The 16,783-nt window shown below is 43.7% G+C and overlaps 1 pseudogene; it reads left to right on the forward strand.

The window, feature by feature from the left end:
- Window positions 1-125: 125 nt before the first annotated feature.
- On the forward strand, window positions 126-16,386 carry LOC115423621 (trinucleotide repeat-containing gene 6B protein-like; annotated as a pseudogene).
- Window positions 16,387-16,783: the final 397 nt, after the last annotated feature.

Genomic DNA, 16,783 nt, shown 5'->3' on the forward strand with positions numbered 1-16,783 from the left:
GTCGCTAATGACGTCATATGTGGGGTGATACCGCCCCTGGTGGAGGAGGGCATTGCTCCCCTGCTCCTCCTCCCCTCCCTGATCAACAACCAGCCTGGTGATATCATATGCTGGCTAAACCTCCACACAGAAGCAAAATGGCCGATAGTAAACTAACCGATCATACAGCGTCTGACAGTGATCAAGGGGTTATGCATGTTTTGTTTACAGCTTGAGAACTGCAGCCGTGCATAAAGGATAATCGCCTTTACGCGTTTTTTTACGAATAACATTTCGCCTTTCGGTGATGTCATTTCTTATTCAATTTAGCCTTGAAAGCCTCGAAGAACTAGCTCGCTAGGCTAGCTACTTTGCTAGCCTGCTAGCGGTAGGTCTGCAAGAATTTTTGCACAGAAGCACTTTATGTCTTATGTGATTCCCGAGGTGAGTAGTAAATGTTAGCGTTATTCTGCTTTGTGTATTTAACAACGTGTACTAGTCATAAATGTTCATTATTCAGTGTTTACATAATCAAAACATTTGGGTTGTTCAGTTTTTGATTAGCTTCGTTTGTAACACTGAGGAAACGTCACTTGAAGTTCGTCGTTTAATGTGGCCTAGTCGACTCTTTGACTTGTTTGTATGAACAACTACCAGTGAAACTAGACGTAGGTGATGTTATTGACAAAATTTGCTTTGGGGAATCAGGGCCATGTCGTCTGTTAATGTGACGTGCCTGCTGCCTGTAGTGAACTGCGCGCAGGTTATCCGTCGTGCGGACCAACAGAAGCACCTTGGTCCGGAACAGTGCACCGCGGTGTGCCCCCGACTCCTCAGGTCACCGCGCCGCTCATCAGTTGCACGGAAGGCGGATAGCGTTAGCTAGCTGCTCGGCTTAGGAGCGCTCTCCTGGTTGCAGCTGAAGGGTTATTCTTTGCTGGCCTCCTTTTTGAACTACAACCATGTATTCAGTAAAGTTAATCAACTGATCGTAACACTAAAAATAGTTGGTTCATTTAAGTAGCACTGTGGAAATAATCAGAGCGATTTGTTTTTAGGTTTGCCTTCACTGCCTCTTTAACATGGAGCTAAGTATGTGCAGCCTAGCAGTCAGAGACACTGGGCCCAGTCGTATTACCATCTGTAGTGTCTGAAACCCCTTTACGTTTCCAAAGGACATGGATTGTTCAAATCTATCTTGTTTTTCTTTGCTTTCAAACAAACAATTAAAATCAGGTGACCTGAGTAGGGGTTTCTTATTTGCACGTTGATTTCTTGCAGGTGTGAGGTCAATGAGGTTATCTTTAGAGACTGGAAAGATCCGTCATTTACATACGTGAAAGCCACTATCTGGATATTACAGACTAAATCACTCTGTTATTCAGAATAACTCTGCTATTCCAGAAATGTTGTGGAGTTTGAAGTTCCGTGTTTGTTTGGCTACTACCTGTGTTGGTTGGAATTGCAATCGTTTGCTGGTTAATGAATTATGCAGCAAGGAGCGAGGCTACTAAGGGTTGTTGCCAAGCTGTCTGCCTCTGGTTAACATTACAGACCTCACAACATGGACTGAGATAGAGTAGACCTGACAGTGATCTAATGAAAATCAAATGTATTTAAATCATATATGGCTGGAAGAGAGGTTATGCTTTGTGAGTATAAATTTGCTGACGAGGTATATCATAAATAATTGACAATGTACATTTCTCTCCGCAGACAGGAGAATCAGAAAAGGGAACAGTAGTTCATGGAAGACAAGAAAAAGAAGAAAGACGATAAAAAGAAAAGGGAAACCTCTCAGAAGGTAAATGGTTTTGAGATGGTCATGTTTGATTTGCGCCGTTAAAGTGCATTTTTTAAAATATTTTACTTGGTAGTTGGTGATGAGAAGAAGGTAGTTAAATAAGACTTATGTCCATTGAAGTTTCCATGCATTATACTTTGTTTTACATCAACTCGTATCTGACATGGTGTGTGTTATTGTCTGTTGAGTGGTGATATGTACTTTGTTTTAACTGTGACTTTCTAGTGCACTACAAATAGCAATACATTTATTATGCTTCCTATCAACTTAAATGCATTTTGTTGTTTATCTGCTTAATGGTTTTCTTTATATACATTTGACATGAGTTTCTCACTTATTCTGTCTGTTTCAGGTGCCAGAACCGAAACTCAAAGGTCTGTTGTGTTTTTCTGTTTTATAGTGTCAGTGAGATGTCTTTGTTTTAAATAGATGTCAACCAACAGTATGTTTTAATAGTGTAAGATTTTTTCATGTATGCTACCTCAGAAAATCACTGAACTGAATAAGCATCACTATTTTCGCTCTTTAGATGTTTCATATTTCAGAATTTTCATTGTGTCTTTGACTTTACACTTTCACAGAGTGAGGAGATGTTTCTCTTTTTTACATAACATACCTGTACTAGTAACCTACTAATGAATCACATTGTTCATTATTTCTGTTTTCAGTGCCAGAATCTGCCAAGGCTTCCTGTGCCCAGCCGCTTGCCGCCCCAGGCTCAGTGTCCCCCAGCCCTGGCCCTGTTGCTCCCTCATCCCCCAGTCCGAGTGCAGCCGGGGTTTCTGCACAAGTTCCTCCTGGTGGTGGGAACAATGCAAAGCAGCGGACTGCTGTGGCCAACGGGACAGCCCTCCACCTCCTCCTCTTCTGGAAGCCAGACCTCCCAGCAGCAGCGATATATGTCCAGAGAGGTTCCACCGAGATTTCGCTGTCAGCAGGACCACAAAGTGCTACTGAAGAGGGGCCAGCCACCGCTGTCCTCCATGCTGCTGGGGGGAGGAGGAGTGGAAGGGGGTGTGGGGGGGGGTTGGAGGAGGCAGTGGCTGGGTAGGCACTGCACAGGGAGCAGATAATCCCAATGCAAACACAGCTGGAGCCACAGGTGGGTTGATGTCCTATGACACAAGATAAATATTTTGTGATCATCATCACTCCAACCACTGACTTTGATTATAAAAGTAGGAAGTGTTGAACTGTTATATAGAGGCATCACCATGTATCGTACTATTTGGAAATTATTTACAAAAGCAGTCCATCAGGTAAAAAAAAAAGGCATGCAGTTGGGGAATGTACACTTTCACCATGACAATGACTTGTAGTTAGTGCCATCAGCTGGTACAGTAAATTAGCATTGGTGGGATGTAGTGAAGTACTTTCATTCAGTTACATTATTTAAGCACAGATTTCATATGTTTGTACTTGGGTTGAATATTTCTGTTTTGTGCAACTTTATACCCCACTACATTTCAGCGGTAACTATTGGACTTATTAAACTGGAGTGTTTCATCCCCCTTCTGTGGAAACCACCTACACCTAAATGTGTTGTTTTTAAATGTAAACTGTGGAATTTAGTGTTTCTTAGTAATTTGAAAAAAATCCTCCTCATTCTTTTAGCTAAAATAAACTCTCTTGAATTAGCTGGAAAGTGCATTGTCACAAAGCTGAAAATACTGTTTTCTAAAATATGTGGCTCTCACAGGACAATGACACAAAAACACATAATCACGTTCAATATAATCCAATGCTGTAGATAAAATTATGTAATTTACAGCAAATCTATATACATGCATACTTTTACTGGAGTAAAGTTTTGAGTGCAGAACTTTTGCTTCTTTCAGAGCATTATCTGTTGTCTGTCTGTTTGTTGTTTAATTCCTCAATTATCAGTGCCTGTCTTGTTTCTCTATCCAGATTCGAAACCTGGGTTCATCCTCCCCTTCACCACCTAACTCCTCCTCATCCCCATCATGTGTCGCTGCTCTGTCGTCTTCGTGTTCTTCAACTTATGCAAATTCCACATGGGGGGCAGGCTCTGGCAGCCACTCCTCCTCTCAGGGCTGCGGGAAGGTGATTGTGGATGGGACTGACCTGGAAGATTGGCCTAGTATCCTAAGTGGGGCCAAAATGAGTTCTGATGGGGCAGGAGGTCCAGGGGTGTCTGAACTAGACTACCCTGGTAACAACAACAACAGTAGTGCCTCATGGAGTGAGAGAAACATCCAGCAGAAGGGAGGAGCAGCAGCAGCAGTAGGAGGAGGAGCAGGGAACATGGACAATCCTTCCCCACCTTGTTCTTCTCCCCTCTCCTCCTCATCCTCGCTTAATGAATGTGTTCAGTCAAGCGCAGTTGTGTGGGGCTCCCCCACCTCCTCTCAGGTGGAGGCAGGGCTTGGATCAGCAGCATTTTACAATTCCAAAGTCTCCCATCTTCTTCCTGGGCCTCAGGAGAGCCCTGTTGGTGGAAACAGCAGTGTCCCTGGTGCCAATTTCAGCCCCAATATGAACCCCTCTGCCTGGCCTGCCCTGGTGGGGCCACAACAAACTGGGGCCACAACTTCGGCTAGCAACAGCCTTCCTCTGCACTCATCCATTACTTCAGCTCCCTCATTTTCTGCCAGCACCACACTCATCACCACTCATACTCTCTCATCTGTGAATCAAGCCAGTCCCCATCAGCAGCACACTGACACAGCTGCTGGAACCAGGAGTGGAGAACAGCAACAGCACTTGGGGAACCCTGTTGGGCCCGAGCTGGGTTCAGGTGAAGGAGTACAAGGAGCTGGAGCTGGAGCTGGACCAAATAAAGATTGTGGTGATGAAGGGGACAGTGGGCTTGCCGGTGTCGAAGGAGAAGAGACTGGTAACCCCTCTGGCTCCATGTCTTCCTCCTCCGCTGCCTCCTCTTCATGGAGATCGATGCCTCCAGTGTCCTCTGACCTCAGTGCAGGTGCCTCCCAGGCAGAAGGGTGGGGTGGAGGGAGTTCTGGAGCTCAGGGGCAAGATGGGAATGTTTGGGGATTTAGTAGCAAGGGCGACAGTGCAGGATGGGGAAGGGGAAATGATGGTGGCTCAAATACCCCAGTGGTATCTCAGGGAGTGAGGGAAGGAGGCAGTTCAGAAGCAGAGTGGTGTGGCACAGGGAGTGGGGTAAGTGCGGGTCATTTAGCAATAGGAAGTGGAAGGGGAGGAGATGGTAGCAGCAACAGCAGCAGTAGTGGAGGCAGTGTTGGTGGCAGTGTTTTGCAGGACTCTGTCTCACCAAAGTTTGCAACTATGACAAAAGCTTGGGACAATCAGAAAGGGATGGAAAGTGGGGATGGAACAGTTGGGGAATGGGGTGGGGGAGGAGGGCAGGGTGGAGGCACTGAAGGTGGAGGACCCTCATCCTCTAGTGGAGGGGGTTCTATAGCTGGAAGTGGTGGAGGAGATAGTGGTAGCGGAGAAAAGGAGGAGAAATCTGGACACCACCCCTCCCATCAGTCCTCTAATGCTGAAGTGGCCTTACTTAGCATACTCAATCGGTCTGACCTGGACCCCAGGGTTCTGTCTAATACAGGCTGGGGGCAGACCCAGATTCGACAGAATGTGGCCTGGGACCTGGACACCACAACAGGGGTGGGAAACCGAAATGAAAAAAGCACTACTTTGTCTTCTGCATTCTCATCAGCAAACATGAACACTACCACCAGTCGTGGTCCTGGGTATCCGTCGAACACCAGTTCAGTAACTAATGATCCATCTGCTGGCAGTCATTCAACCAGCCTAAACTCTGGTCCGGCTTCAGTGAGGGAAGGCTGGGATGGAGGTGCTTCACAGTCTACCTGTCGTCCTCACATGCCTAGTAGTGCTATAAGGAAACCTGGAACGCCAGAAGAAGACATGGAGGGCAAACAGGGAAAGGCAGCTGGAGGATGGGGTGATCTTCCACCTGAAATCCAGGGCAAAAGATGGGGGACTGAAGAACAAAAATGGGGCGATCACAGAGGAGGGGGGAACTGGAGAAACTTTGGAGAACAGGGTAGTGGATGGGCAGATGGTCCAGAAGATAAAGGGACAGGTGGATGGAAGGAGACTGGAAGAGGGGAGAAGGGTGCTTGGGTTGGGGAGTGGGGACAGAGAGACTCCATACCTGGAGGAGGATGGGGAGATGGGCGAAGCAGAGGTGGAAACAGTTCTGATGAGGGATCCTCTTGGGGTAATATGGGTGAAGGGGGATCTCAGCGAGGAGGGTGGGGAGGGGGAGATGTGGGTGGAGGCAAATCCCACCAGGAATGGGGGAATGCCAAGCCCCACACAGCAGCAGCACCACAGATACCAAACAGCCAAGTGGCACCAATGAAAGCCCCAAATCAACAGCAGCACCAATCACAGGGCCAGCAGCCACCAGGAGGACCCATTCAGGGTGGGTGGAACAGCCGGTCTAATGTTGGAGGTGGAGGCCCACAATCCAAGAATCAGAACCAAAGTTCAGGCTGGACATCTGGCCCAATACCCCAAATTCCTGGGGGTGGGGGTGATTCCCTTGAACCCAGTGGCTGGGAAGAACCATCCCCTCAGTCGATTAGTCGTAAAATGGAAATTGATGATGGCACTTCGGCCTGGGGAGACACCAACCCGCTACAACAGCAAGAATGTCAACTTGTGGGACCAAAAACACTGCAACTCCTGGCCAAAGCCACAGTCAGCAGGCCCCACCACCAACAATGCAGCAACAGCCACCACGAAGACAACAGGGGCAGCACAACAGGGACATTAACTCTGGCAATGCATCTGCAGGTAGGCAGAGATATATTTCAAATCAGTTTTTCATTTGAAATGCATGAATAAATAGTACTTAAACATACATGCTCACATCTTGCATCACTGACATTGATTCCAGCAATATGTTTATTGTTTAGGGAGTTGTGAGCAAGTATAAGAAGTGGATTCTGGCACCGCATGAGTTTAATGCATGGTGTCTCTTTCTATCAATCTTCAGGCCCAGGTATGTGGGGAGGAGGTACGCAGTCTGCGGATAATGGTACAGCTGCTTGGGGCCAGACTACGGATGCAGCGACAGGTTGGGGTGACCCAGATGAACCCAGCAAAGTTTCAGGCTGGGGAAACCCGTCTCCCAATCCTGGTAAACCTGGTAAGAGTGTAAAAAATGGTATTAATTAAAATTCTACATTATATAAGCTGATTGTGCTCATTTTGATAAATTACACTTAGTCTCAAACAGCCAAACTTTAATCAGCCTGAGTGGGGTTAATATCTTTCAACCATCAGCTGTTAACACAGGAAATGTAAAGAATGCAATCCTATCATATCATGCCCATATGTTCTGTTTGTGATGCAGGCACCAAATCAATGGAAAACTGGGGTGGGAAGGGAGATGGTTCCGTGACAGCCTCTCGTCACCCCAGCTGGGATGAGGAGGATGATGGCGGTGGAGGGGTCTGGAACAGCACTGGCTCCCAGGGAAGCAGTTCCTCCTTTAACTCTGGAGGCTGGGCTCATGGAGGAAAGAGAGGCAACCTCAAGGTAGGGAAAGTACAACTTGTAGGTTAACAAATTACTTTCTGAGGCCTCTTTGAACTTATTGTATAAAATAGGGTTGTGTGATTTGACAGTATACATATTGTGGCAATAGAAAAGCATCTGTAATTTCATATTCTGCTCTAATTTGTTTTGTTGCTTAACACACTCAGTGGCAATATTTTTGGTATCTGGACACCACTTTGTGTTCCTCTGTACAACTCAAATGAAGCCAGGAAATTTGCATGAAGCCAATGCAAAGCAAACCTAGACAGTGAACGTGACACAGAATAGGACATTAATGAAGAGAAGAAAGTAAGGGCTAAAAAACAAGTACCTTGTAAATGAAAGAGGGACAGGAATGTGTTTGGATATGAAGTCTGAGAGAAAACTGTACTTAGAAAATTATGCAGCAGACATGATTCCATTATAATGCATTAATATTTGTTATATCTTCAATTGGAAACTTTGCAGTAGAAGGAGAAAATTCTATAATGTTAGTAAGATTATAGATTATATCATTCAAAATGTGATTAAAAAATATTTTATATTCTGAATTTACAGAAAATGTTGGTGTAAGCATCATTGTTGTTGTTTTGGATGTATCACACAGGCCTAGAAAGTTCTCTGAAGTGGAGAGCCACCCTTGTTCCATGCTATTGCATGGGGAACAACAAAGCAAAGCAGTTGTCCTGTTTTTTTCATGACAGTGTTCAGCATTAAGTATTTCTGTTTTTTTCCAGAGTGGAGGAGGGGGATAGTTGGATGAACCCAGTGTCACGACAGTTTTCAAACATGGGTCTCCTGGTAAGAAGCCATTTGATAAAAACAAAAACATCTGTCTGTTTCTCTCTCTCTCTCTCTCTCTCTCTCCCTCTCTCTCTCTCTATCTATCTATCTATCTATCTATATCTATATATATATATATATATATATATATATATACTTTTTTTTTAACAGTTTTTATTTTAGTGTTCTTTTCAATGTGCAAGTTCAGTGCCACTGATTTACTGTTTGTTTTTCCTTTCCAGGGCGATGACCTAGTGTTGACAAGAAGATGGAAGCAGACAAGAGAGGAATAAATGATTATAATGGTGAAATGCGGAGGGGGGAAGAGGTGGAGGAGGTTATCGCATGCCTGGTTCCAAAGACATGGGTCCTGTTGACATGGGCCCCTATGGTGATAAAGTATGAACCTTTCTTACAGCAATTGTTCTTTATTATTTGCTGCATGTGGCAATTTTTTACAGAATGAGGGAATCATTTATGACAGAAAACAGTATAATAAATAAATACATTACCCTGGTTTCATTATCTTTTGATCCAGATGGGTGGCCATGGAGTGTTTGTTGCAGTGGTGGAGGGATGCCTCAGCCTCGAGGATGCACCAGCCTGGCATGCATCCCATGAACCCTTCCCAGGGGTTACGTGCTCAAGTGCCTCATCAGTTCCTGTCTGCTCAGGTCTGTTGCCATCAGTGTATAATTTGTTAGAATGAAAATCAAGGTTCTATTTGTGTCCAACAAATGTTGATCTCACATCAGCAAAATATTTTGTTGATTGTACTTGTTTGTATTTAGAAAATAAATGTATCTACTGAACTTTTCATGTCAACATGTCATCACAGGCAATTAGAATTCACAAGCATTAGAAGATCACAGTTACTATATGTGTATTGTTGCTTTTCATACACTCAACGTATTTCAGTAAGTGTCTTTGTCCATTTGATAATAAATCCCTGTGATCTGCAGGTGCCGGGTCCAATGCTTAAGCAGATGCCCTCTCCTGGCGGCAGTATGGGCGGCGTGGTTGGAGGAGTGGGAGGTGTTGGTGGCGTTGGAAGTGTTGGAGGGGTTGGTGGTGTTGGTGGAGGAGTGTTCCCTCCTCAGATTTCGCCACAGCAGCTAGCAATGCTTAGCAACATTTATCCCCACATGCAGCAGTTCCATTTGGTATGTGACTATAGATGATTAGTAATCTCTTATTTAATTGTTGACTTGTTAATCATATAGGTGGAAAATTCTATATCTGCCAACTGGCAGTCTTTCCCCTATGCAACTCTTGTTAGGAAAATGTTATATATGGTGAAATGTAGTAAAGTCACTCTGTGTGTGAGCATTTGTTGCCTTCAGCCCTCACCGCAGGGTATTGTCATCCGTTCATCGTCCGTATGTGCAAAAACTTTGGTGTAGACTGAAGGCTGAAGGTTTTCAAGGGCAGGCACGTTATGTTGTGCCTCTTGCTCTGACCATTTCTCCCCTCCAAATCACAGGCTTGTCAGCTGCTGTTACAGCAGCCAGCAACAGCAACAGCAGCAGCAACAGCTTCTTCAGAACCAGAGGAAGTTCCCCAGCCTCAGCCTGTCAGGCAGCAGCCAGACCCACAGCAGGTGAGGAAGGCTGGAGTCTGTCTTGATTTGAATCACAAAATAGGATAAGAGCCTTCACGCTAGATAACAACTGTGTTTCTTAGTGTTCACAACGATTGGCAGTGGCAAATACATAATACCCAACTCTATGATATATTTCAGTACACAGCCTGGCCGAAAAAGTCTTGCACTCTACAGGCATTCATTATGGCACACATTCTATGTCATCTTTTTGTTGTTAAACTAGCAACATTTATTTCCATTTGCGCTATAACATGAGTGATCCCACGACCTGAACTGGATGAAACTGGATGAACCCATATCATAACACTGCCCCCACAGACTTGTACTGTAGGCACTAGGCATGATGGGTAATAACTTCCTCTGCCTCTCCTCTCACCCTGATTCATCCATCACTCTGGGACAGGGTTAATTTGGACAATTGAGTTGGGGTCCATTGAAACACAATCCAAACTGTATGCTCTCTACCAAACTGATGGTTGTTAATGAAATGAGAAGCTACTCACTGCATCAGTACAGGTTAAAGAACATGATGCAGCTAAAACAAATTGATCCCTGCTGTAATTGAATGTGGATGAATATTACTTATTTGTTTAGTTAAATCCAGTTGGGCAGTGTACATACTACAACACATGGATCTATTTCCCTAATTCAAATAGAAGACAAGTGAGAAGGGAATTATTTTTGCTTACGATGACCTGTTTGTTCACAATGCTGGGTGTTGAGCTCTTTTCTCAAGAACCTAGAAATGAAATGATTAAATATTGTCTCACAGTGAGAGAGATAGTTAAAAATGTGATGTTTTGGAAATGCACAGTTTGGCATTCCAAGACACTAAACGTCACATTTGAGTCACTAAAAGTAAGGAAAATGTTGATGCCTGCTTTAAACCATGAAGAAATCCATCCCAACTCATCATTCATTTTTTGCTCTTATTTTCATTATTCTCTTTCTCTTATTCTGCCTCCCAGTTGGCAAGGATAATGGCAATTCTGCAGCAACAGAGGCAACAACAGCAGAGTGGAGTTGGAGGAGCAACAGCAGGAGGAGGGAGCTCCAAACTGTCCCCCTCTCATTTGGGTGGAGGCATATCTAAACAGCCCATGGTGGACCCCCTTCCTCATCCTGGAATGGGTGGCCCCTTATCAGATCTTCATGCCAAAACGCAAGGGATGTACTCTGGTAAGCCAAATGGCAGACTTCCTGGTAACTGTAAATTCTAAATGTACTGGCTTTTTGTATTGTTTATTATATTTCTAAAGTAGTTGGAAAATCTCATCTCAGCTTTCCTAAAATAAGCAAATCTCCATAGAGTCAGTGTGACAGTTATGTGAAGTTACAGAAATGTTGCCGTACAGCTCTGCCCTGAGCCTGACCTGATAATAACATCAGATCCACTGGCTTTGCATTTACATCTTGTGAATGGATTTTGATTTGATCTCAATTACTGTTAAGCCTTTCAATTTGTTTAATCATCACCTGTAACAATATGTAGCACCTATTAGGCCTGAGGACTTCAGCACATGTGTGCAGTGTTGGAGTCTGTGCTCTGACAGGCTTGCATTATTTTTTTTTGGTATATGATCTGCTTTTCATAGGTGTTGTACACATTAAGACATCTCTTGGTACAATAATTGTGCTAATTAATGATGCTAGGCTAGCAAATGTATTAAAATTTGTGTATCAGAAGCCAAGCGAACACCTTGCTGTTTTATGTCATTAGGCTTCATAGCCTAAATTTGGTGAGAGAACCTCTGAGTCAGATCATAGAGCTTGACTATACCTTGAAAGATCATCATATAATGTTTTGGCTACATTGTTCCTTCCTAGTACAGTGTCACTGAAATTGCACTTTGGGAAAAGAACTCATCTTTTTAGCTGGAGGCTGTACTCAACTCTTTACACTACAGTGTAACAATGGGTGTTTGGTTTTTTGGGTTTTTTTTTGCCAGGACTTGCTCCTGGGGGTAACCTGTCAGGATTGGAGCTGAGTCCAATGATGGCAGGAATAAGGACACAGGAGGACAACAGTCCCGCTTTAAGTGGATGATGAAGGACACTCCCCAGCTCCATCTCCCCCTGACACAACCCTTCACAAGAACGGTGGGTTAACAGATGGTTTCATAAACCTCCCAGGCGCAATCTGGTCTTAACTGCATTGGTAATCACCTTCATTAACAGTGTATCTGAATGAACGGCTGTGAATTGAAGGGAAACACATTCATGTCAATCTGTCTGACCTTATTTCTCCTGTTGTGTACAATTCTTAAGGCCCATTACCCAGTGGTATAAAGGTCAGAGGAGGATCTCCATATTCCCAGTATGAAATGCTGGGTGGTGATGGTTTGGGGATCCCGCCTCAAGGCTCCGCAGACAACTGGCATCGGACTCCAGGAAGTAAAATGGCAAACAAACCAGCCACATCCAGTTGGCCTCCAGGTGAGTTTGACTTTGTTTCATTTAGAGAAGAAAAGTACTTGTTATATCTATCTATCTATCTGTATAGCAAGTTTTTCATTTGTGCTTAATTACACAAACTCGCATCTAATACTGTGCAATTTTTGATGTAATTAAAATCTCTTTAATCAGTAGAGACATATGAATGTTGCTCATCATTAAAAAGAATCTAATGAAGTGTTTGTGTTATGGTGACAGAGTTTCAGCCTGGTGTGCCCTGGAAGGGAATCCAGAGCAGTGGAGACCCAGAGCCTGACCCCTACATGACCCCTGGTAGTGTTCTTGGCTCTCCAGGACCCCCAAGTCTCAATGACTCAGACCACCAGTTACTGCGAGATAACATAGGTATGCTGATGTCATATGCTATTAAAATTAATAAAATGTTATGTTTTGACGAAACAAAACTTGCATTAGTTTTCACTTACTGTAACATTGTTGAGTGTTGTGTCAGAGGGTAGCAAACCGTTCATCACAAACAGTCTGCAGTCTGGCTGAAGTACAGTTTTTGTGTTGTTACATAATATGTTGATGTAATTTTGTAATGTGTTGTAGGGCCAAACCCCTCCCTCAACACCTCGCTGCCTTCACCAGGTGCCTGGCCCTACAGTGCCTCAGACAGCCCCCTCAGCAATGCACACAGCACAGGTATCTATTTTGATCACATCAGCTTGAAGGTTGTTTTTTTTTACCCTTTCTGCATTTTGAACTCTTTTTTTTTTTTTTTTTTTTTTTTTTTTTTTTCTTTCCCGGATCAAGCTCTTGTTTTTTGTTTTTTTTTTTAAATTATTTGTTGCACTAATCTATGTTACTGGTGTAAAAACAAAAGCTTTTCTGCAAAAATATGAATAAGCTTCCCAAGAGTGGGTCCTCCCCACTCCTATTTCTGTGGTCTGTTTGTCAAAACACATTTTTCCCCCCTCTTTCCCCCACCTCCTCATTTCCTCCTCAGGAAAGTACTCAGAGTACAAGCCCAGCTGGCCTCCAGAGCCCATCGGACAAAACAAGTTGTGGAAGACCAATCGCAACAGCTCACAGCTGCCACGCCCCCCTCCTGGTTTAACTAATCAAAAGCAGGCCTCCCCTTCCCCGTGGGGAAGTGGGGGCCCACGGTTGGCCCGTGGCTGGGGAGGGGGCGGGATGAACCAAGAGTCAAGATTTGGTCCAGGTACAGGCAAAAAACTTCTTTCTGTCATAAATAATGATCAGTTATGAATTTGATTTGACTACAGTAAAGACTAAGATCTTCATGACTGATATTTTCCTTTCTATTTCCCTCTTTCTCGTCTCTTTTTAACTTTAAAACCTCAGCTTGGAGTGACGGTATGGCCTCCAGAAGCAGCTGCTGGTTGCTACTGAGCAACCTGACTCCACAGGTGAGCAGTAAGAAAGAGCGTAAGGAATAGATTATAAGCAGTGGAAACATTGAAGAGAGACTGAACAATATGACTGCCAGACACATTGTTAGGCCTGTAATGTTTGAATTTGACAGCATTAAAATGCTATGCTCGTTCTTCTGAATTCCCCTTCAGTCTGTCTTATGCAAATGTAACAGAATGATGCGTGACCCAGCTATAATTGGATTGCAAAGTTGGTTGAGCCTTTTAATCAATTAGCTGTTGCACAGATGACACTGTGGGCAAAGCATAGAAATAAAGATTTTAGTCTAATCAAGATTTTGTTAGTACAAGTTTTTTTACTGTGATCCCTTTTGCCCTACCATGGGTTTATTCATCTTTCATGTATTAGAATTTCAGGCTGATTAATTCACAGTGTACAGTCACATTTAATTAACGCATTTCCTCATACACATAACTTTTGTTGTGCAACCACCTAGATTTTCTGACCTTTCTTTGTACCTGTAATTGATATGTGAAGACTGTGGAGAATTAGCAGTATCACATCAAAGCCACATATATATTCAGTCAAGCATATACAGTTAACCTTTATTCTCATTTCCCTGCAGATCGATGGCTCCACACTGAGGACTATCTGCATGCAGCATGGCCCCCTGCTGACCCTTCCACCTTGGCCTGACTCAGGGCAGTGCTCTGATTCGCTACAGCAGCCGGCAGGAAGCAGCCAAGGCCCAGGGTGCATTGCACATGTAGGTTATCCTGTAAACTAGCTTAAGCATGTTAGTTAACATAAAACATTATCGTGTTGATCTAAAGTGTTTTGTTACCTTCATTTCAGGTGCGTTCTGGGCAACACCACAATCCTGGCGGAATTTGTAAGTGAGGAAGAAGTCGCCCGCTATTTTGCACATTCCCAGGCTGGAGGAGCAGAAGGATCCAGCACGGGAGGGGTAGTGGCAGGTGGGGCACAGGGGTCATCTGGAACAGGCACCGCTGTGGCCAGCAGTGGAGGTAGCTCCCCAGGCAATGAGCGGCCAGCAGCAGGCACAGTTTCTGGTGGAAATGGAAATGGTGGCGGAGGAGGTGGAGGAAATGGTGGCGGAGGAGGTGGGGTAGAGTGGGGCAGGTGGTTCTCGGTAGTGTGAGGTCTTCCAGCTCTGGCTGGCAGAGTCTCGATGGTACAGGCAGTTCCACAGAAACCCCTTCAGCCCAAGGACCTGGGCTGGGAATATTTTCCCAGTGGAGCACCAATGGAGCAGGGGAGGGAGGAAGTGTTGGTGGGGTAGAGTCTGGAAGGTCTGGGCTCTGGGGAGGCATGACTGCAGGATACCCAAGCAGCAGCCTATGGGGGGCACCACAAATGGAGGAAAGGCACCAAATGGACAGTCCTGCCGCTTTGTTGCCTGGTGACCTGCTGGGGGGAGGAGCTGATTCTATCTGATGAGCCCCCTCTATTTGTACCTGTAGGTTTGGACACACTGATACAGCATACACTGGGATACATATGTACTTACTATAGCACACAGACAAACACATTGACATGGTATGCATATAAATGTATTACACAAATAAACACGTGCATACATATACATGGTATGCATATTAATGTGCACACACATAAAGCAGAAATGTGAGACATGCTTACACACATTCTTGTGGCCAGACTTAAGCTATTATATAAACAAATGCAGGGACTGTTAGATGTGTATACAGCCTTTTTCCACAGATGAAGATTTCAACTGCTTAGACTTGAAACTGAAAACGAATGAAAAGTCAGTTGGTCTGAAAGACTTGACTGGATTGCAATGTGCTTAGTAAATAGGGGACTTGTCGATAGATTTACATACACATGCACACACCAAATACAGACAAGCCTTCAGACAGATGGGCACTGTAAACAGCATTACCTTCATCGTATACAAGAACTTAAAACTACATGATGTGAGGTTTAAGTGCAGTTTGTATTCATGTCCCCTTTAAAATGGAGACCGAATCCAAACACATGCAAACAGCTCTGATTGACAACAGAACTGTATCTTACTGTGTATGTTAAGTTAAATTTTTTTCTGTTGGTATGTATGGTTTTAATTTTTTGAACAGTGAAAATATTGAAATTTGTCATTGTTCTGTTTTCAAAATGCTGACCTCCTACTGTTGTATCTCACGCACTCTCTCTGTTATTTTCTCTTGAAGATGTTTGTTACTGTTGCAGTGATAAATGTTAAATTGCAGGCAGTTTGAGGCTATGTTGCATTTCTCCATGTGTTGATACTGTGCATAGTATCGTTAACACTATATGGACATGAGTATGTGTGAGAATGAGACCAAGTAAGTGGATTAAAGTACCACAACTGCGTGTATGTGTGAATGTGAGGATAACGTGTGTGTGCATGTTACTGCCTGTTAAATGTGGGCAAGGCTGCTTACAATACAGAAGGTCTATACAAATATGTTTGAGTGCATTCGGTATACTGCTGACTGTGTGTTAAGAAATATTGGCACTAATGCTTTGTGTCTCATTTGAAGTTTTTTTTTTGTTTTGTTTTTTTTTAAAGCAGACTTGTATTTTTTATTGTCTGACCTGCAATAATAAAAAAAGAACATTTTAATGATACAAAGAGCTGAAGGCATACGCGTTTAGAAAATGGACATGCCAAATCTTATCAAACTGTGTAGAGTGGGCGGGAGGGGTGGGATGGGTTGTTTACAGCTGCAGAGTAAGAGTTACCGTACGTTTTTAATGTTCTGTTGTTGTGTATTCATTTTAAATTAAGACAGGCTTTAACACTCCTGTTCAGTGTTTTCGTTTTGAGATTTTACAAAGGAAAAATTTATTTAAACAAATGAGAACAAGATTAATAAAGATGAAAGTATTGGCTTCTAAATTTGTTTTTGTGTTTTTTTTTTCATTCACAATTTAGGTGTATTTCTAGGTTTCTGGATTTCAGTTGGAAGTATTCATTCTTTCCTGTTGAAAAGCTTTTAACTGCCTTTCTGTTACAGTGGTAACTTGACTCTGTCTATTTTAATGCATTTCCGACGACCTCTAAGCACAGCATTATGTCTTATTTACAATGACCGATATTGCTTTTCGTGTGTTACAGTCATGATCATTAGGAAGAAAACACATCATGTATAAGGCTTACGTGCTGTTCATCAACAGAGACGCATGCCAGCATGTCCATCTGTCTCCCTCTCTGTAACATCCACACTCCAATCCTATTTAACACCCACGTCATCCTACTGTAAGCCACTGCTTACTGTATGAAATGATTTACTCTG

Source organism: Sphaeramia orbicularis, chromosome 8 (assembly GCF_902148855.1).
Source record: "Sphaeramia orbicularis chromosome 8, fSphaOr1.1, whole genome shotgun sequence".
NCBI classification, from domain to species: Eukaryota; Metazoa; Chordata; class Actinopteri; order Kurtiformes; family Apogonidae; genus Sphaeramia; species Sphaeramia orbicularis.